At 32.3% G+C, this 24,196-nt stretch overlaps 3 non-coding genes across 3 annotated transcripts; 2 read left to right on the forward strand and 1 right to left on the reverse strand.

The window, feature by feature from the left end:
* Nucleotides 1–10,169: 10,169 nt before the first annotated feature.
* On the forward strand, nt 10,170–10,258 carry Trnay-gua (transfer RNA tyrosine (anticodon GUA)). The gene is given in 2 exon segments: nt 10,170–10,206; nt 10,223–10,258. It is a non-coding gene; the product is annotated as a tRNA-Tyr (tRNA).
* A 7,625-nt stretch (nt 10,259–17,883) lies between these two features.
* LOC132903011 (5S ribosomal RNA) lies at nt 17,884–18,002 on the forward strand. The gene has a single exon (XR_009657300.1). It is a non-coding gene; the product is annotated as a 5S ribosomal RNA (ribosomal RNA).
* Nucleotides 18,003–22,725: 4,723 nt separating this feature from the next.
* On the reverse strand, nt 22,726–22,844 carry LOC132903012 (5S ribosomal RNA). The gene has a single exon (XR_009657301.1). It is a non-coding gene; the product is annotated as a 5S ribosomal RNA (ribosomal RNA).
* Nucleotides 22,845–24,196: the final 1,352 nt, after the last annotated feature.

A 24,196-nucleotide genomic window follows, 5' to 3' on the forward strand; every position in this document is an offset into this window, starting at 1 on the left:
ATATCCCTTGCGGGGTAGACAGAGCCAACAGTCTTGAAAAGACCGAATGGCCATGTTCAACTTAATGATAGAATTGAGATTCAAATAGTGACAAGTCGCTAACCCATCGCCTAAAAAAGAATCCCAAGTTTGTAAGCCTATCCCTTAGTCGCCTATTACGACATCCATGGGAAAGAGATGGAGTGGTACTATTCTTTTTTGTATTGGTGCCGAGAACCACACGGCACTCAAGAATGCGACGGAAATTTCCAACAAAGACATATTTCCTATCCCGTTTCCAGCGTCGAAATGGTGGACCGAAGAAACGGGTTCCCTGTAACATAAACTGAAGACTGCATAAACTCGGGAATATAAACTATAACTACACGAAGTTCACTAAATATTCCCCTGGGAGTGGTCTAGCTCAAAGCGTTCTTAAGAAGATGGTCCCTACTGTTTGTAGTCAAACGGTTTTCCAATTTGGACAGTTATTTTAATGCTGGCCATTAAGAAAAATGAAAAAAGAAAATGTTAATTTTAGTTGAATAATTTTTTTATTGTAACTTACTTTTCCGCGAAGATTTTTTTTTAATAATCGCCGACGTAAAGTATTTTTAACTTTCATGTTTCATATTCATTAGTTCTTATAAACTGAATTAGTCATTAGTTGCACTAAAAAAAACATGTTTTATTAGTTTTTTTAATTTACAATCTCTCTAGAAAAAAAAACTAAAGCAATGACCCCAAACCGTAGAAGCTGATCGTTTTTATTTGTTTTTTTTTTTCAAATTTGGAACACTAAATATATCACATATACATACATACGATAAAGCAACCATAACAATAATACTTCGCCATTTCGCCAAAAGACTGCTGTTCTCGCAAGTATTTTTGACAGACATTGATTTGACGCAAATCACCCGCGTTTCTGGATCGAGTATCGAGTGACACGTGTCACCGTAGTAGGGCCGCCATTACCATACGTCTGTACGTTTGTCTTTTTAGCACATTTGTCTAGGACTTGTATTTTCTCGACGCAAAAAGGAAGAGTTGTAAAGAATTGGCCACCGTCTTTCGTCATACTTATGAAAAGTTGAGCTCTTTCAGGGCTGCCTCTCGTGAAAAATTGAGATAGAACGGAAATATTTCGGACAATTCCAGTAACAGGTATGCATTACTGGAATACTCAGGTTTTGTTTTTGTGATGGAGAATTTATTAAAATTGGCATTTTTTTGCTTAAAAATTATTTTATGTAATAAGCATACATAACTCTTAGAATGTACATACATACATATACGTCTATATCCCTTGTAAAAGACTGATAGGCCACGCACGCTCAGATATTTGACTTAATGATAAAATTGAGATTCAAATAGTGACAGGTTGCTAGCCCATCGCCTAAAAAAAGAATCCCAAGTTTGTAAGCCTATCCCTTAGTCGCCTTTTACGACATCCATGGGAAAGAGATGGAGTGGTATAATGTATAAGAAAAATGTACAATTATTGATGATAATAATAGTATGTGATTTTAAAACATCTGACAACCATTTATTCTTTAAATCCTAATTTTCCTTAATTTGCATACTAGCTGTGTCCCGGGGTTTGGTGAGAATTTCTGGATAAGAAGTAGGTACTCTACAGTTAATCCAGTATCCTATCCTAACCGTATCATCGTATAACTCTACAGACAAACACACATCCTCAGGTTTTCTCATAATATATGCCATCACCGAAATAGGTTTTTTTCTTGAAAATATTCCAATACCAACTAAATGACTGATTTTATCGATGTATTTTTTTTTTTAGAATAGAATTGATTTATTTTCAAAATTAGATACAAGGTATCACTTATTGACGTCACATCACTTAAATCTAATTATAACAAGGTACTACCGCTTCCAAAGCGCATATGTAAAAAAAGTGGCGGAACATTTAAATATCTCGATTGTGCCAGCCCTGAACATGTAAATAGGAAAAATCTTTTAACTGAAAATTACGATGCGAAGTAATACGAGTGTCGCGCCCGCGCATAAATCTTGTAAAAATATATCCGACGTATAAATCATTATGCGCTTTTGTTATCGGAAGGGTTTAGTGCGAGTAATTGTTGCAAAGACATTTGTGAGTGGGTACGATGAATGTTTTTTTGTTTTACCTGTAAAAGAAAGCAGGATAAAGATTTCCTTTTTGTGTATTAATCTTATATAGGATCTGTTGTATCCGCAACTTCGTTCCAGTAGAATTTAAATATGAAAAGAAGTCCGACTTAACAAAGAGATATGGCTTTATAAGAGGGTTTTTGAGGTCAGGCTAGAAAATAATAAAAAAAAAACTTTTGCACCATAGGTGTCATTATCATGCAGGTTTTTGGCCAATTTTAAACATCTTATCCAAGAAATGTGAAAGAACATATTATATTTTTTCCAACCCATACAAATTAGAAAATTTTCATTTCCCGTGTACCTATGTCTCATTTAAGACATTTGATCAAAATATACAAATATACTATATATATTTAAAAAAAAAAGCTAGTCTGTATAGACAAACAATACACAGGCTGCACTCATACACACAGTAAACCCCAGAACACATGAAATACTACATATGAGCAATAAAACCATAGAGCGATGATCGTTCTACAAACGTTCCCATTCAATCAACATCGGACATAATCATAAAGCCGCGGACACACGCGCCGTAAATATTCGTCCCGGACATAAAGAGGGAGCACACGATTATAAATATGTGGATTGACGCAAATTGCTAGAATCATTGGAAGTGAAGACTGTTTTTTTTTATCATTTTATTTTATAAACTGCATGAAAATCCGTTGTGTAGTTTTAAAGATCTAAGAGTACATACATACAGACATAAGGACAGACGCGGAAAGCAACTTTGCTTTATACTATGTAGTGATGATTATATCAGCAAAACCTTTTGCAATTAATAAATCTTTTTTTGTTTCTTTCACATATAACTCTTCATGTATGTATTTATGTATAGGTAACTCTTTCGTTGAACAATATACTTACTTGTCTTTTCAACATATCAATTCACTATCCCCACTAATACACATTTGTACGCATTAACTAGTTTACTGCTGGACGTAAAAGTACAATGACGTCACGGCTGTAACATTCGCTTCCGAACGAACATGCGTCCGGCCAGGGCTGCCACGCCTGTCTTTTTATCAAATTTCAACGGTAACTTAATTTGGTAGAAGAAATTTATTTATCGATGTCTATATATAAACAAAAAAGTTACCTGCAATATGTTTTATCAAACGATTTACTAAAAAGTAGGTATTCTCTAATATGATTTGTCAAAATGTTTGCAAGCGTAATGCATTCACAACATGTTCTCTCAAACTTAACTAAACTAACTCAAATCTAATCTGTTTCTAGTCACATCCAATTCAAAAGAATAATTGCGGTCTCCTTTTTAATAGGTATGGAATAGCTTACCTACTAAAGTGAAGTTAAAATTTAAAGCACCTATATATTCTTCTGCTTATATGCTTCTGAAAAAAATATAGTTAGTTACAAAAACGAAATCTAATAGTCCAAAAAAATTCAATAGAAGTTTGTAAAAGCTGTCATAAGATTAATTAACAAACAAAAATCTGATATTAATTATTACCCAATGGTCGACTGGTAGATAATGCTTCTAGCATTAAGTCCGCTAATTGTGCTATACACTCGCATTTTGTGCGATGAAGTTTAAATAAATAAATAAATATTGTCAACCCTACATCTATCTACCCGAAACTTTACGAACGCGTTTCCGAAATTTTACGAATGCACCGCGCACCGATCGTAAACGCTTAACGACGCACGCGGCTATATTAATCGCCGTGCGGATTATCTGCAGAGACATAATATTGACGACTCATTTAGTCATACAGGACAATACATATATCCCTCTCGGGGTAGACAGAGCCAGTCATGAAAGAACTAAATTCACGTAAACCCAAGGGTGGCTTAGTGAAATTAAGGTTTATAAAAGTGACAAGTTGCTAGAACTTCGTTTAATAGTTTGAAGAAAACATGACACGCTACAGGATAAAGCACACGAACTCAAACACAAGCATGTATTCCAAAATGGAAACTTTTGAAAATTTTTGGAAAGAACTCGTGACTTGAAACATAATGATGAAATAAGGTGTGAGAGAGAATGATATGTAGTAAAATAAACAGATACAGGAACGGTCTATCTCTTTTTCTAAATATTTTGGGAAGTGCCTAAATGTTGCGATACAATAATTCTTAATTCCAAATAATTAAAAAGATTTAAATTTCTCAAAAGCATAATCCCAAATAATAAAAAATATCGAAAACCTGTTTGTGTAAAGTTGAATTGAGTAGATATTTTATAAATCAAGTCAAATCCTCCAGTTTAATAACTTTTTAAACTCGAAATGCCTACTTCAAATACACAATTAATCAAAGCGTTGAAATCAATGAGAGTTATTTAATAAATATAATTAGTATAGTTAATTAGAATAGCGCCAAATTCCACATATACATATATTGCATTAACACAAAGATGACCACAGACAGGGTTGAACCACATTTTAATTAAATAATTCAAAGCATATTTTAATAACAGGCCACCTATGGCGAATTTTCGCAAACTACCAAATTCGAAATTCGAATAATTACCGACTTCAATGAACATTAATTGACTGTAATTCAAACGCATTCATTGAAGTCACAAATCAGTGCCCGTATTCTATCTGGGAAAATGGACCGGTCATTTTGACACGAACAAAAGATCGTGTGTGTACCCCTTTATTATTAGTTTCCAAGTGCGGTGGAGCGGACTCAATATTTTAATAATAAAGATTTCTTTTCATAAGAAATAATATTATAATGTCTCTATTCATTAGATATCTTTATTTATTATCATCTTTAGTCATTGAGCTAAAAAATATATACACACGAATATATTTATTTTGTACACAAATTTTTATACGTTGTATTTGGTAATATACATATTTACAAATAAAATTACTAAATGAATATATTTATGTGAAATCCAATTTTCTAGGTCATTTAATATCAAACTAGAAATATAAAAAATACACTACCGAATATTTGGCTTAAACTGAATTTTCGATAGGTACTATAGAACATAAAGTATTGTGAATTGCTAGTTATAGGTTACATTTAACTTTAAATCAATGAATATATTATTTTATTAGATCGATTGGATTTCACCAAAAATAAAAGTATTTTTTTTCTTTTAGAAAATACATATGTATATAGATAAATACCTATATGAGTTTTACGGCACATTGATTGTTAAATTGTAGTAACGAATTGTTTTAATGCATAAATAAAAAATAAAAAAAACATTCTACTCCATAGATTTGTTGAAAATTCCAAAAACAAAAAAACTCGAGTCGCCCAATCGACTGGACAGCTTTTGCGAGTGATACCAGCATCCGACAATTAAGGGCCGGCGTACGTTCTATATTTAAAATACTTCTATTATTATGCAAATTACCCTTTTGACTTTAACCGTGCCTTATTTGACCGGTCTTCTGAAATTACCGAATTAATATTGTACATCCGAATGATAAATTAGACTTTATTCCATTAACCATAGAGGTCGTATCTAACGAAAATCTTTTTGGGAATTCGCGATTCTTCAATGCGTTGAGTTAAAAAATTTTGGAATTATTTTAAAGGATTTTCAATCTTAAATCTAGGACCGTATAATTTAAATCAAAATGTGATGTGAATGTTTTGTATTAAAATTATTGATGGCTTCCTTTTTCCTCAATGGGGTGAAGGAGATGGCTTGATAATATTGTTTTGCATTATTTAGGCGTAAGTGGACCTCATGGGGGCGGATTGTTGAATGACCATCATTAAAAAGTGTGTGAAAATAATATCTGTGACTGATTTTTGCGGTTCCCGGTACTTAGAAATAGATATAATTATTACACATATAATCACGTCTATATCCCTTGCGGGGTAGACAGAGAGCCAACAGTCTTGAAAAGAATGAAAGGCCACGTTCAGCTGTTTGGCTTATTGATAGAATTGAGATTAGAAAAAGTGACAGGTTGCTAGCCCACCGCCTAAAAGAGGAATCCCAATTATATAAGCCTATTCCTTAGTCGCCTTTTACGACTTTCTTTAGTCCAATTGAACCTGGCCTTAGCCTTTTCGAAACTTTTGACTCTGTTTACATGGCACGGGCTAAAACGTGATGTACCTAAGCGTGTATTTTTCAAAAGCACTGCAATTTTCAATAAAAAAAATGACCTTTTACAAGCCTGCTGCCTTAAAGAAGAACCTCAAAGTCATAAGATTTTCCCTTCATTGACTTTGACGAGCCGCGCGTAAAAAGCAGCAGCTGGCGCATATACTTACTTACTTTTTTCTTTGCCATTCCATAAATTCATAGACAAAAAAAAATAAGCTGACGTGAACCGTAACACATTTTTTGCAAATTCGCACGAGCCATTAAATATAAAGGTAAGACACTGACCACGTGCTGAACTTAAGGGCACGAGTGAGTCATAAAATATGCAGCTATGCACCCTTAACGTTACCTTACCGACCGTGAATGGTATACACCTGGTCAAAAAAAAAAAAAGGACAAGCGCGACGGGGTGGACTTGGACGAAGAAAAAAATTTTAGTACTAATATTATAGAGCTGAAGAGCTTGTTTGTTTGTTTGTTTGAGCGCGCTACTCTCAGGAAGTTCTGGTTCGAATTGAAAAAATATTTTTGCGTTGAATAGACCATTTAGGCATTTATCTAGGAAGGCATCGGAATAACATTACGCTGCAACTATAAGGCGCAAAGAAATAATAGAAAATGTGAAAAAAAACGGGGAAAAATATTCATCCTTGAGGCCTTTAATGATGCCCAATATATGCCCAATGATAACTATTCCACGCGGACGAAGTCGCAGGCACAGCTAGTTTTGTTATTAAATCTTACTAATGTTAATGAAGTATTAACATTAGTAAGATTTAATATAAAGTTAAGTCGCTTCCCGCGTCTGTCTTTATGTATGCTTAGATCTTTAAAACTACACAACGGATTTTGATGCAGTTTTTTTAATAGATAGAGTTATTCAAGCGTGCAAAGCCGGGGCAGATAGCTAGTAATGTACAACATACCTACAGTCACGTCTATATCCTTTGCGGGCAAGACAGAGCCAACAGTCTTGAAAAGACTGATAGGCCACGGTCAGCTTTGCGGCTTGATAATATAATTTAATTGAGATTCAAATACCGACATGTTGCTAGCCCATCGCCTAAAAGAAGAATCCCGAGTTTATAAGCTTATCCCTAAGTTGCGTTTCACGACATCCATGGAAAAGAAAAGGAGTGAAATCCAATTTCTTTTTTATTGGTGCCGGGAACCACACGGCACATAATGTACAGAAATTACTGTTTCTTAACCCTATAATTAAGTTGCGTTTTACGACATCCATCGGAAAGAAAAGAAGTGAAATCCTATTTCTTTTTATTGGTGCCGGGAACCACACGGCACATAAAGTACAAAGGTGCCATAATGCACGTATAGAAAAAAAAAACTACTGTTATTAACCCCTATAACTTTGTAAAAAACACTTCCTGCCATATCCTATGCCACATGTCTGGATTGCAAAAAAAATGCGACACATCTGCTTGACCTTTAGCACTGCACCTTGAGCTAACGGAATTTAACGTAGGAATCACATTAAAACCACGCGCGGTCAATAAATGGTCATTGACATTAGAAAAACAAGGAAATAATCCTTACAACCAACTGGCTTTAAAATAATATGGTAGGGTTTAAAAATAGCTTTACAGCATAGCACATACTGATACTGTTACGAACTCCTTAGAGTGTTCCAAACTCCTTTGTAAAGGACAAACATTTAGTTATTTAAAATAAGAAAAATAAATGACAGTCTGTTTTGAGCGTGCATCATCTTTTCTTTACCAGCGTAAATATTTTATTATTTTCAGCATATTTCCTATAGATACTAACTCAACGATCCTATATTTTATAATAAATACTTATATAGATAAACATCCAAGACCCAGGCCAATCAGAAAAAGTTCTTTTCTCATCATGCCCTGGCCGGGATTCGAACCCGGGACCTCCGGTATCACAGACAAGCGTACTACCGCTGCGCCACAGAGGTCGTCATAATGGAATACTTAATTACGCTGATTTCATTTCAAAATTGTTACTGTATTTAAAGTGTTAGCAATAAACCTTTTCTTTTTTTTAATAGTGGAAATATGCGTATGCTCTGCCTACCCCTCTGAGAAATTGGTGTGGATTTATGTATATATGTTTTAAAAAAATATGTAAATCTTTTTGACAATAACTTTGGATGATAAATATAGCTAAGTTTCGGAGAATTCTTTGTAAAGCGTAAAACAAATTATTGCAACAAGTTCCATGTAGTTTCGGACGCTAAAGAATAGGACCACTCCATCTCTTTACCATGGATGTCGCAAAAGGCGACTAAGGGATAGGCTGTAGGATAATAATGTAGGCGTTGGGCTAACAACATGTTATTATTTGAATCTCAATTCTATTATAAAGCCATACACCTGAACGTGGCCTTTCAGTTTTTTCAAAACTGTCGGCTCTGTCATCCCCGCGAGGTATATAGACGTGATAATATGTATATACGTGTACTAAGACGTCAAACAAAGACTACCTTATCATACATAATACATCCACTCAACCACAAAATTCCGAATAATTTACGAACAAAAAAAAACGACAAGTTCAACAAATCTTGCGCAATCAGCGCCACCCAGCCCTATATTAGTCCCCTTGAAATTAAATTCATCCCAGAAAATTGTGACAATCGTTATTCGTCATCCCACCCCTGATTTGCATGTGAAAAACTTGAAGAACTATTTATCAAATGGCGGCACTTCCGCCCGCCATGACAGCGATACGGCGCCATCTTTGAACGCGCGACATCCGGTTTTTTGGGATTTATTCGTTATTTTTACTGGATATGACTTGTTTTTTTAATTTTAATTTCTTGTATGCAGCGACTAAAGGTCTCGTATGTGAAGCAATTTTCTGCTTATTCAATTTATCTGTGTAGTTAACTGGCTCTGTCTACCCTGCAACGGATAGAGACGTGATATTTGTATATTGTATTTGAATTAGCCATAATAACCTTAGCATTGTCTTGGTTGAGTTAATTTTAAAATGAGACTTATTCTCGCGTTAAGTGATACTTAACACTTTTAAATTTTAAAATTAAAAAAAATAAAAGAAAGATTCTTTAAAAAAATAAAATCTACTTTTATTTGTTTATTATGAAAATTAAGTAGAGCATAATATAATATTTTACTACAAGTATTTGAGATTTCATGTTACAAAAGTCTTATGTCACTTCCATCCTATTCTCCATCTATGTCGTCTGATTGGGGGGCGATTTCTATTTAGATAATTTAGTGGTTCATCACGATGAAATATCCTGAGCGTTTTACCAGAAGACGCTGATTGCAAACTGCATTATCTCCGTGTCCATTTTGTTTTCGGCTTCAGTATAACAAGATTTCACTAAAAAAAAATTTTTTTCAATGTTACCTATATATTTTCATTAAAAGAATTTTATTTTCTTGTAGACAAGTTGTGTTTTTTTTTAATGTTAAATAAAAATAAATTGCTACATTTTTACGAATTTTTTTCAACCCTTTTAGATAAGACCGCCCATTTCGTCAAAATCATGTTCGTAAAATATAGTTTCAATAAACATAATTTAATGGCGTTTTTTTTGTCAACACAGCGCATGGAAATTTTTATTTTATTATTTATAAAAATTATCATTACAGAAAATCCTATGCGATAACAATATACTCGTACATACTATAGTGTAAATAATAGTACCTACCTACTTAATTTTATTTATACATACACAACTCAAACTCAAATTAAAAATATTTATTGCATAACTGTGTAGACATGTATTATAGATGGAATTACATTTAACAGTATCAACAGTTTGCCCCTTCACGTTTATATCCCTTGCGGGGTATACAGAGCCAATAGTCCTATAAAGAGAAACTTCCCTTCAAAAGAGAACTTTCCCAAACTTTGAAATGGTTATACACAAACCATTCCGTACCTTGGTAGCTTACCATCATGGTCACGTGATATACAGTAGAATATATTGAGTAATTTCAGATCACAGCTCATACCTTCGATAGCTCAGTTGGTAGAGCGGTGGACTGTAGTTGGTTTAGAATTGGCATCCATAGGTCGCTGGTTCAAATCCGGCTCGAAGGAATTTTCTTTTACTTTTTTTCACAAATTAACATGCGTGCGTTACCATCAATTGTAATGAAGAATATTGCTTTGAAGGATCCTATAATACAACCATGAAATAAATAAAAAATGATAACAATTTTCGAACAAAACAAATAAAAATAAATAGGAGGTATAAAAGAAGAACACAATTCTTTTACAATAAAAAACAAACATTTATTTTTGGTTTTTTATTGTAAAAGAAACAAACAAACAAACAAACATCCTAATAATTATAATTACTTATCGTTCCTAGTACACACCTTCTTACATTTAACAACGCCTGATAGATTCTTAATTCAAATAAGTACGAAATAATCAACGAATTGAAAATGGAACAGGCAACACGAAAAAAAATATATTTCAAATTAAGAACTCGAAATTCAATTCTGTTCCACTTCAGGAAATTTAAACGCATCTTAACCCTTACCGCAGTCGTATTGTGAACCGTGTAGAATCAATTACAGAGGGCGCTTTTGTACCAAATAAGAATTAAATTAAAAAGTTTCCGTAAAAAGAGTTTTGTGACAATTGGAGTCGTAATGAAGATGTTCGCGTTTTTTGTATGAGTTAATTATATGATTAGATCTAAGAAAAGAAGAAATCTTTGTAAAACTTGTTTTATTTATATAAATATTTTATATAATGATTTTAGTTTGCAATAATCTAAGCTTTCCTCTAATAATTAAGGAATTGATATGAGATAGGTATTTGAAAAAACAAATACTTTTATAAAATTTAGTAGTAAGTATTTATACATATTAGTATTTATAGTAAGTACATTTAAAATTAAAATCTTTCTTATTTTCAAAATCACTTATTACCTCACTTTAACAAACAACCAAAAATAACTTAGATGAGTTGGTAATAAATAAAAGAAAATAAAATAAAATTCACTGTAACTTTTGAAGTGTTTGAAACTTATTTTGATCAGACTTGTATCAAAAGAGGACACATATTTTTGAAATTCTTTCCCAAATTTTTTACATTGAAATTCGATCGTCCTTAATCAAATTTCCCAAGGAATCTCGTCTCATTCCCATGGAATCGCGCCAATTATACTCAAATGAAGTTAACCCTTTGTAGAACTTTTTAATTGCTGTTAAATCGGAATGGGATCACAAAAACGCTAAGCCTATTGTTAGGAGGCCATTCTGTGAGGCCATCATTAATCTATGTGGGTGGGTACAATTTCATGCCGTCTTGATTTTGTCGAGTTGTATTTTGATCGCGGGGAGAGATTGATGACAATTTTTAACACTTTATGAAATGAACCTGCTTTGTTGGACACTGAATTGCGTTTTGGATTCAATTTCTGATCTGTTGAAGGAGAACGAGGATAATTAAAATGCACCTTATTTACAGATGAATAAGGAATCTAATATATACAAGAGGACACTGACTGTTAAATTGAATAACACGTTCATTTTTAAATACATTACTATGGTGTTACGACACCAAAAAGGTAGTTGCCCTTTTAAATTTAAAAAAGATAGTCAGGTTTATAAAAAAAAAATCTTAGGTAGGTATATTACTACTTACTAGGTTTAAAAAAAGTAGTGGTAAAAATATACGAGTATAAAAAAAAATTTTTTTCATGAATTTAGTTTGTATACTTATAATATTTACGTATTCCTCAATACTAGATCAGACTATCTTTTGTAATTTTGTTTTTTTTTTGTTTAATGGATAAATTATGACAATTATTATTCTCTTAAAAAGAAAACATTAATTTGTACAATAATTCAGTTTCACAATAACTCAACTCGCAATCAACCCTTCTCTGCGGCGAGTGTTCGCGAGTGAAACCCGTTAATTAATGGCAACTTAACCCTTCGTCTGTGACGTCGAATAAATCACAAAAATGTTATTGTTCTCAAACTGTATTTTAATTTTTCAATTACCTTTTTTATTAAAACTTTACTAATTTATTTTTATTTAATTTTTTATTTCGTTGATAATTTTTTGCAAGTTTTTTTATTTTTAAGTTACAATTGCGGAGGTTTGGTATATTTTGTGTTTATTTAGTCATTGAAAATGTGTCATTTTTATAGACGATAGAAAATCAGGTGATATAGTTTTTCAATTACTCATACTAACATCAGTGATTCTTTTCAAAATCATAATGAAAGATTTTTTACGACTAAGTACGTCATACAAAGTCTTTCTCTTATTATTTAATGGCTAAAATACATGTATGTTAGATAACTTTTGTGACTCTGTCGCCAACGTCCATACCACGTTGAAAACACCGGTTCTCGTCCGATCAGTTCTCGTGGTCAGTACTTGGATGGGTGACCGCCTGGGAACACCACGTGATGTTGGCTTTTGCCAATTTTTGTATCTTCAATGGTTTGATAAAATTCAGGTTGCCTCTGGTCTATTTTACTTATTTCATCATGGTACCTAATTAAATATTCAAAAATAAATCTACTATTATTATTCTAATCCTTTACCAATAAAAGAAAATCAATTGTTTAAAAAACATTAATTTCGTTACGTTCAACATTTCGGTATCACTGTTCCCCTTCCGATGACTGGCACTGATTCATCTTAACCCGTCACCGCTGATGGATCAAGATATTAATACCGAGAGCGTGGCGAATCTGACCAAACGTTAACCCTTTCCATGCATATTTAATTTTGGCGGGTATTCCTGACTGATGGGCGTGATTCTATGCGAATAATTACTGGGGGATTGAATAGAGATTTGTGAATGATGAATTGCGACTTAAGCAATCTGTAAAGATGTTTTGAGGAAAATGAAAAGATACCACACAAGTATAATCCATAAAAAATAGGTATATACTTTTTTTATTTATTATTAAAATCTCATATAAATAAATTAATCTGAACAATGTATTCCACATTCTTTTCTAAGTTTGGATATTTGTGAAATTGACGTTGCTGAAGAAAATGCTGCAATGCAGTTTGTTACCGCTTCTTCTGTACCGACGCCTTGGAAGCGGCAGTAAACTTAGTTTTAAATAATTTAATTGACGTCAACCAATGTTGTGAAACCAAAAGACTTGACAATTATTAAGCGATAATATGAAGTATCCTATAATAATGAATAAAAATTTTGATTTTTTTGAATTTTTATAATAATAAGTAAATTATTGAAAAAAAATTTTTTTAATACAATCTTTGTTTATTTTGTCTTGAAAAAAAAATCACTTTAAATAAAATTGGTATAAGGTTATCATGTTTTTGATTTGACGTGTTTTATTTTAATGTCAATGTGAGGACATCATGGAATGGTAAGGTACCTATAACAAATACACACCAAAATTTACCAAAAACGTAACAAAAAAAATAAGTATCCATTTTTTTATCATTCAGGGGTTTTATTAATATTAAAATTAAATATTGAAATTGATTGGTAAAATGTGTAATGAAGTAATTGAACTTTAAGTTTTGACCGCCTTATATTTTACTCATAGCAATTCAGTTTATCAGCGTCACTGAGGTATCAATAATTCAATTAAAATTATTTTTAACAATATTTATTCTATAATTGTGATGACCAAATTTGCAAGTGCGACGTCCTCTTAATATAGTTCAAACCGATAAATAACCCGCATGGCTAATTTGAGCCAACTATTTAACTTACTGTAAGTACAGTTGTGCTAGTAAATACCGATATCAAGTGAATGCCTTCAGCTCAGGCACATTGACCCATCTGTCATAAGCTTTTTGCACACTCATAATGGAAAAACATGCTATGGGTATATTATTTTAAAAACTAAATTTAAAATTAGAATAAATTCAAATTAATCAAATTTTAATTAGTTTAAATTTAATTTTTTAGGATAACGAGTTTGACAAAAAAAAATAGCTAACTTTAACTAGGTATCACTATAAATAAATATTCAAATCACAGAAATTGGTTTTGAGATATGAATGAATAATCTAACTAAAGTATTGTACCTTTATTCTTCTTATAAAAAAATAAATAGCGGAATATGCTCTGTGTCCAAAGTTAGGGGCATGATTAAACAAAAGAGGAATCCCAAGTTGATAAGCCTATCCCTCAGTCCTCTTTTACGACATGCATGGGAATGAGAAGGAGTGGTCCTATTTTATTTTTATTGGTGCCGGGAACCACGTGGCACGGCATTGCGAAACCATTATAAAATATAATAGAAAATAATATAATTTCAATGTTACTAACTGTACACATCATTCTATATTAGAATACCCCTTGCTATTACTAACAAATTAATATGCAGATGAGCTGAATTAGAGTGATGTTGATCGATCGTGTAAGATGCATGACACAATGTGCCCGCATCTTCATGTTAGGTGTCCACTTGAAAGAAAGAAAATTGGGGTAAGTAATATTACATATAAACACAAAAAAAATATATTTTAAGATAAATATCAACGAAACATATAATTTCGGTCAGTATAATTATCAAATAAGATAAAAATCGAAAGAAATAAGTTTAATAAAACTAAAATCTTTTATTAGAACAATTATTTAACATATCAAACCTTTAATATACCGTTTTATTATTATATAATTTAACAAATCGATTAGTTTTTATATATAATAAACGTTATATATACATATTATTATGAATAATCATCATTGGTTATACGATTAAATTGGTAGAAGATTCTCAATACATACCTAATAAATTATCTTATTTCTTTTTAAAGAACGCCTAGCAAAAAATGTATAGCAATCCGACGAAAGTAATATTATACTTATTTTACTTAAAGTAGTTATAATGTAAGTAGTAGGTAGGTTGAAAATATATTATTGTGTATCAATCAAATTTTGTACTCTTCACGTACGTATATTCATAAACAGACAATTTAGTTCATGATAACTTTTAATGCGCGCGCATTTTGTATGTATCACAAGTTTTTTTTCAAAATAAGGTAAAAATAGGGTTCTCTGCCTTTTCGGCGAAAATCGTTTGGCAGATCATCACTTGCCAATCAACGTTTCGCAGAATTTTATTTCGCGGAATAATCATTTGCCAACTATATCACTTAATTTTGTTTCATTTCCCAACTTAACTATTGCCAACTGTACGTTTGGTCTGGCTTTTATAATGACACTTTTCACAAGGCCAACTTTCAAGTAGCGAACGTTTCAGTTAGAGTAATATTCATTTAATTTTATGTATTGTTTACCAAATAATATATTAAGGAAATAACATAAGGAAAAAACAAATAATATAATTATTTTTCTACTGTAGCTAATATTCAAGTGCCCTGTGTAGTGAAACAAAAGCGATTCGGTTCTGGCACTTCGCCGGCCGCTGCCGCGGCACGCTCGCTTCGCTCGCTCGGCTCGTGCGTTGATGGTCGCAGTTCTAACCTAACCTAACCGATTTCTTTCGATTTCACCTCAACTACGTTCCACCCCCGGTGTCACAGACAAGCGTACTACCGCTGCGCCACAGAGGCCGTCAAATATAAATGTACGAAAAGGGTACTGTTATACAGACGAAACGTTATTCGTCTAAAAGTTGTCTGGCCTAGTGAAGGATTTGATAAATGATTAATGCCCGAAACGTGTTCTGTCATTATAATAATGAGCTTAACAATAATTCTACCAAATGAAACGTTATCATACAAAAATTTGACAATCGTTAGTTGTCAAAGTGAAAATCAGGCGAACCGTTGGTTGGCAAGTGATAATCCGCTAAACAATTTTCGGCGAGAAGGCAGGATACCTAAAAATAGGTATATAAATAAACAAAATGTGATACCTACATACATTTTTTTTTCAAAACTTTTCACTTATAAATGTACATAAGTAAAAAATATTTTGAAAAAATATAATTTAAATATAAAAAAATGTGATACGCGAAAATACGCGCGCAGACATACAAAATGCGCGCGTATTTTGTATGTCACATTTTTTTTATTTATTTCATACTTTGTCTTAATATTTACATACAAAGTTCTTTTGTTTGTTGTAGTTTTTTAAAATCCTATGAGGTTAATTAATTTTTGTTTTACTTTCCGTTTTCTTTACTAATAAAACTCGATTACCTACATCTTTGTTTGAATGATGCACCTTTTCCTAGCTACTCTGCATTTTTTACAAGAAATTGAAAGTTTATAAGCTTGCGCCAATTCGAATTAGTTATGTATTTTTAATAGTTATACATTTTGATTTCTATACATTTTGATTGATATAGATTTTGATTGATATTTATTTTAAATAGTATACTTTTTGAATGGCATACATTTTGGCATGTATACTGCACAAGTTGTATAACAAGTGATATTTATTGTTCATAAACGTTATAAAAAATTGATTTATGCTTTTTGAATTGAAAATTTTATGAATATTATAGCTTTTAAGAATATAATCAATAATGATTATGTCAAGTTAATATTATATCTTTTGAACTTTATTGAAATGAAAATATATAATTTGTTACTATATCAAACAATACGCACCCAGAAAATTGCAGTGTGAAATAGCCCTTTGAATTTTTAAATTGTTCAATTGACAAAGTGCGAGATGAGATCTAGTTTAGATGTAAAATAAGTATGTACTTACCTACAACCGAAAATTGTTTATTTTTTGTAAATAAAATTTTTAATGATTTCTTACAATTTAGTTACGAATTATGATGCCTGTTTGGTTTAAATAGTGTTCTTGTTTTTGCGAATAATAAAAAATAAAAATTGGACAAAAAAATAAAAAAGGATTTTTTTTATTTTTTTTTATTAATGGCATAATTTGTTCTTTTATTTAAAGTTTTTATAAATATTTTTTTATAACTGATAAAAAACATAAATTTTTAATATTCGCCCGGATGAAAGTTATGGTATTATACTTCGACAATTATTGCAAAATTTATTGTCACGCTGATCGTTAATCGATTAATCACAATCCCATGGCAAATTGGAATTGATTGATTGATACTACTATCTTTATATTAAAGTTCCATTCGTTACGGCTGCTTTGGTATACATCGGTCTTTAAAATTTTTATATTTGTTAATTATTATTAGATTTGCACACTTTTTACAAAAAGAAAAAAAAATTAAAAAATATACATTACATACCTACATATTCACGCCTCATAGAAAGTGAGACTCAAAAGTCGTGTTAAGTTGCCATCGATAAATTTTTTCTACTTCTCTAGGCTAGCTAGAGAAGTAGAAAAAAATAATCGATGAAACAATTAAAAAAATATATTTGAATATATTTTTTTAACAGATTTTTTTTTTAATTTTTCATATAATTACTTATGTATTAAAAATAATTATACATAGGTACCTACTAAGTGATTCTATCACTACATGACAAACAGATTAGCAGATAGCGATTGACGTGAATGTGATTAGTCGTAAATTCTGATAATTATCCGATAATGAGTGATATTGTAATTAGAGATAGCATTGACATGCGTAACACATAACGTATACAATTATACATCTCTCAACTCGGTTAAAAACTTAAGCATTGACGTAATATTTCATACGAGTGCCAAGTGTCGAAAAAATCATGCGCTAGTTTTTTTATTAATTTATATAAGATGTACAGATGTATGAAAATACCTGTTTCTTTTTTCAAACTCTTTTTCGTAATGTCTGAAAATACACAACATATATTTAAACAGCTCATTTGCCAACGTCCATACCACGTTGAAAACACCGGTTCTCGTCTGATCACCGAAGTTAAGCAACGTCGGGCGTGGTCAGTACTTGGATGGGTGACCGCCTGGGAACACCACGTGATGTTGGTTTTTTGTCAAAATTTATCTTTTAGACAGAACAAATGTTTTGTAATTTTTTTTCCATCCCACATCACTGTCCTTATTAATTCAATAACACTTCCCATCTATTAAACGGTAATGTTCACAAATTACTGTTAAACATAGCATCAATCTTTACGCTAATTATAGAGACAGGCAGTTTTAAAAATTCTATTAGCAACCTCAGATAAGGGACACGCCACGTTGTCAAATAGATTAATTAAAAACATTGTTGGATTACGTCAGATAACAACAGTCTCAATTTTGAGGTCATAATTACTAAGATAAATCCCAATAATAATAGATTGTGTAAAAACAACAATAATCCTTATTAATATATCACTTATCGTTTTTTATAATTTATTTATTTACAGGTATAACAACAAATTATAATGTTACACTCAAATTTAATAAGTACATAGTAATTTTATACACGCAAATTTAATAAGTACTTAGTTCTATTTTTCTGTGGCATTATGTGAACATTGTCGGTTCACATAATGCCACAGAAAAATAGGACGAAGAGTTGGCATCCTCGCCGAAGAGCTAGATCCTAAATCTTGATCATAATACTACGTTGTTATTACATAGATACACGTAATCACGTCTATATCCCTTGTGGGGTAGACAGTGCCAATAGTATTGAAAAGACTGTTACGTTCAGCTTTTTGCCTTAATGATAGAATTGAGATTCAAATAGTGACAGGTTGCTAGCCCATCGCCTAAAAGAAGAATCCCAATTTTAAAAGCCTATCCCTTAATCGCCTTTTACGACATGCATGTGAAAGAAATGGAGTGGTCCTATACATATTCCGAACAGGGAAATCGGGAACTTAAGAAGATCATCAAGTAAAGCAAATTTTAACCGATTTCAGTCTAATCAGAAATTATCAACCAGCAGTGTGTCTGTCTCGTATTTTCAACCCGAAAACAAATTAAATCCAAATTGAAATTCCCTGCAGGCCGGCCAAAAATTGAATCCTGTCGCAGTGTTTACCATATAACTAATAGGAAATAATCGCATAGTAATTCCATTACGCTGGATTCGATTGTCCAAAGCTTATACGATATTAGGACTGACAATTTTCGAATTGGAATCTGTAATATATTCACCCCTACCGTCAGGGTTTTGGGTGACTGATGTAGGATTTGGGTTATGAGGTATCTCTTCAAGTCATTGTCGTAAAATTGCTTGTAAAATAATTATTGTTCGACTCATATTAATACAAATATAATTTTCATTTAAATGTTTTAATAATATGGATTGAATTCTAATTTAGAAAGAATTAGACAGTAACTTATTATCAAATGATGTTCAATTTTAGGTGAACTTAGAAGCAGCTTGAGTTATAATAGTAATATTATTAGCATTAAAAAAATAAAAAACAGACACAATTTAATATATATTTTTATCAATGTATACTCTCTACTATCATAATACGTATATTACATCAATGGCGCTAACTTGTCTGTCTGTCTGTACGTACATATGGCAATGTTTGGCCACGACAGATTTTAGATAAAACCGATACCTCAAATTTCAAATGGGGATTAGAAAAAGGATACCAATTTGGGGACGATTAAATCAAATGCGTTATATGTTTAATTTGTAACATATACGATTACTAATTCAATAATGACTAAAAGTTATTCTGTATAAGAGGAAAAATAAATCTATCTATACAATGACATTTATAAAAAAGGTGGAAATATGGAATCCAACCTTTCGGGAAAGAAGCGTCATTTAATTTTTGTATATTATTATGAAGAAAATGAAGATCTAAAAAGTTAGTGAAACTGTAACCTTTTATTTAACTTTTGAAAGAAATATTTTAATATTTCAGTACAGCCAATGTGAAAGTGATTTTTTGTGTTTGTTGCTCCGTCTTTCACGTCAAAACCAATGAACCGATTTCCATGACATTTTTCATACATAAAGTGTGGAACACGGAAGAACACATAGGGTATACTTTTCACGCAGGCAAAGGGGGCAAAAGCTTCTATTATATTTGTTTTTTAAGAATTTTTACGAACATGAGTCAATATTATGTGCAAAACTTATCAATCTTTGTTTCATATAGGAATTTATGATTATTTAGGATATTTATAAATAAAACACATTCGAGCTTCGCTTGCATGATGACGCAATCCCAACTGATTTATTGTCTTGTATGGCCGTTACAAACTGTTAGTCTATCTCTCTTGACAATGACATTGACACTAATATGACACAATCTTTGAACAATAATTTGAATCCACTGTAATCTTTGCACGACTCATCAAGCCAGATTACCATACATCTCCTGCTTTCAGTATTCTAATTAGAATCCTTTTGAAAGTGGCCAATTCATTTCAAACAGGGGTTATTAATATCGAATAGTTAACGCGTTGCTGACAATCGTTAATATTCACCCCTTCCTTCTTGGATGGCTGGATAATGCGGATTTTCGGTAGAACAATCTTCGCGATTAATGTTCTACATGCCTTGGTGGATGTTGTTTTGACCTCTGGTATTGTTGTGATAAATATGTCTGTCTTGAATAAAACATGCCTGAAGAGGTCATAACAAATGTTGCTATGAGTAGAATTAAGAAAATAATATATTAGATCGTAATATATTTAAATAAAATTTCATTATCTCTTTGGAATTATGATGATGAAGTGTAAAGTGTATTGTTAAAGAATTTTGTGTTGTGTAAATGTTTAATAAATTTTAAAATATCACTGTAGGGTGTACCTTATTAGGGCTGGCCAAGTCTAAACTCAATATTTTTTAAATTAATCTTATCTTTTTAATCAGAGTGAGCAAAAAACACAGCACTTGATATAATCCAGACCCGTTCAATTTACAAAATAACAATGGATCAGCCAGCCAGTTCAGTTATTGCCAATTTTATTCGCGAAAATAAAACAGACATTCGCACACCTATCAATAATTTACGAGCCTCATCAACTGTATCACTAAAATATCACAATATCTTCAATATTCATGAAGACATTACGCACATACCTAACACTTCCAACAATATCGGAAAATGATCTTTATTTATATAGTAATTAGGACTTATCTGCTGATCCTCAGTCGGAGAGACATAACCGCGAATTGATGCTAGTACACGAACAATATTTTTCTCAATCACCATTAGTTCGTATCTGGTGAGCCTTTTCATTGTTGCGATACCATGCGTCCTGCTTCTGTCACCCCAATATCTTTCCCTAATCTCATCATCGACTGTTGCAACTTCAGCTTTATTGCGATCTACAAAAGGTTGAAGTTTCATTTTGATTTTATCATCAATTTGGTCAGTGCATCGGCAGTCATTTGGCGTAGAATTCGGAGTATGTTGGCACTTCACTTTTATTGTATCGAATAATAGGGGCGCCCTTACAGCTATTATCACGTGTTTCATCTAAAATGATACTTGCCTCGGCTGAGGGTTGTCTTTGTCAGACTCTGGTATGTAAGTACAGAAAAATGTTGTCATTTTGTTTGCCTTGTTACTTATGGTAATAGGTAGCGGAGGAATCTGAGCTATGCAACAATCCAATATCGTATTTGATTTTATTTATACAACAAGCTAATAAAATTGTACACTGTTTGTTTTACTTATCTAACTACGAGTTTTTATATAAAACGTGAATTTTCAGGCGAAATATCAGAAAAAGTTAGCAATCTATATCTTACAACGCAGAATTACATACTTACATCGTGTGTTTATGTAAAAATAATTGACTGGAATGTTCAAAAATATTTGAAGCACTCAAATTTTCTGCGAATGAGAAGTTTGGATAAGTTTCGTAAACTGCATAAATTCGACATCATCTGAGGGAAAATTTTGATCCGCAAAGACATTCATCCCGTAGAACATAAAACAATTTCCAGCCATCTTGAATCCCGTTCAATTTTCACGCAAAACTGAGCATTCAAGACGGGCATTGAAGCGGATCCAGCCATTTGGATCAAACTGGGAGACATAACCATTTCCTAGTGCCATAGCCTCTGAAACTATTGCGAACTGACAGCAATCAAAACACAATACGTTATGAATGACTCGCATTACGGCATCACCAACATCTATTTTACCATTGTTGAAATCTACACCAGTTGAATTCTCGTCTTTATTATCTAGATGATTAGGATCTACATTCTGTTTATGTATTGTTTCATTTTCGTTGTTATTGTCAAGTTCTAGCTTCTCAACTTGGCCCATAACCTTCCCGCTGCGATAGGTAAAGAGAAGCAATGGTAAGCGATAAATTTCGCGTCTTGTTTATACATTTTGTTTGTGCTTTTGATGACTGTGATGAATTGATAGCTATCATGAGGTCCACGGTTATTTCTTTTATGATAGTCAAGTATTTCCGGATGATTTATTAGCTCCAAAACTTCGTGTTGGCTAAAACAACATCGAAGTGCCATTAGTATGAATATTTCGGTCGGCTGTTTGTCTATAAAGCCCGCATTACGATTTAAAATTTGTAAGTTGATTGTCTTTTAGTCCCTTTTTACGACATTTTTAATTGGCCGGTGCATTTTATGTAAGTCTGTATTGAAATCAATGAAAAATAGAATTATAACAAAACATTGAAATAAGAATAATGCCAAAAAGGGCAAAAAGCTTACATCACGTAATGTTATTGAAATAAGTAAAATAGACCTGAGGCAACCTTAATTTTATCAAACCATTGAACATACAAAAATTAATTGGCAAAAAGCCAACATCACGTGGTGTTCCCAGGCGGTCACCCATCCAAGTACTGACCACGCCCGACGTGGCTTAACTTCGGTGATCGGACGAGAACCGGTGTTTTCAACGTGGTATGGACATTGGCGGTAGTTGGAGCAAACTTTACCATATAATCAAGTTGGAACCGCTTAGTCTAAAGATAGACGAGATTATGTATTCCCAAATTCTCACGGAAACGGAAATTAAGAGTAACGGGATGTTTCGGGGCCATGGGCTGAGAACTCGCTGAGGGCTCACAAGAACGTTATTTTTTTAACAATATAATGTTTAAAAGATTTTAAAGGAATGGAATCGTTCTTCAAGAATAGAATAAGAAAAGAATAGATTTATTTTCAAAATTGGACACAAGGTATCACTTATTGACGTCACATCACTTAAATCTAATTATAATTACTACTACCGCGCAAGAAAAAAGCTAGTCCGAACTAATATAACAGATGCAAAAATGAGTTATTTGTTACCTCTTCACGAGTTATCTAGGTACTAAATTAATCTTCTTAAAATACCATACATACATACATACATATGGTCACGTCTATATTCCTTGCGGGGTAGACAGAGCCAATTGTCTTGAAAAGACTGAATGGCCACGTTCAGCTAAGTATTTGGCTTAATGATAGGATTAAGATTCAAATAGTGACCGGTTGCTAGCCCATCGCCTAAGAAAAGAATCCCAAGTTTGTAAACCTATCCCTTAGTCGCATTTTACGACATCCATGGGAAAGAGATGGAGTGGTCCTATTTTTTTTTGTATTTGTGCCGGGAACCACACGACACTAAAATAAAATACAACGTATTAATTAAGAATCTGGAGAAGGGCATAGGGTACCTTTCATCTCGGTAACTACTTATAGCTACCGTGGTACTTGCGAAAAACCTGTGTTATTTTGTAAGTGGCGCTAAATATGTCGCATTTTGTATGTGGCGTTTATTCCGTTGCCTTTTGTAGGTATGGCGTTTAATTCGTCTTTTTTATAGATATTTTGGAAGTGGAATTACGCGTGGAATAGTTATTTTGGGCATCATTGTAGCCCTCAAGGATGAATAATTTTCCCCGCCATTTTTTCACATTTTCCATTATTTCTTCGCTCTTAATAGTTGCAGCGTAATGTTATATAGCCTAAAGCCTTCCTCGATAAATGGTCAACACAAAAAGAATTTTTCAATTCGAACCAGTAGTTTCTGAAATTAGCGCGTTCAAACAAACAAACTTTTCAGCTTTATAATATTAGTATAGATGGCGCTAAATTCACACGGACGAAGCTGCGGTTAAAAGCTTGTAATAAATAAAGAACAGTTAATTGGTAGCCAGATATAAAAACTAACATCGCATGCTACCCTGCGGTCTACTTACAAATCAAAAGTCCAATTTGTGTCTGTAACAAGGAAATGCTTTTGGAAATGACAATTTTCTGAGTAATTTGTTAACAATTGTCT

This window comes from Amyelois transitella, chromosome 20, assembly GCF_032362555.1.
Source record: "Amyelois transitella isolate CPQ chromosome 20, ilAmyTran1.1, whole genome shotgun sequence".
Taxonomy (NCBI): domain Eukaryota; kingdom Metazoa; phylum Arthropoda; class Insecta; order Lepidoptera; family Pyralidae; genus Amyelois; species Amyelois transitella.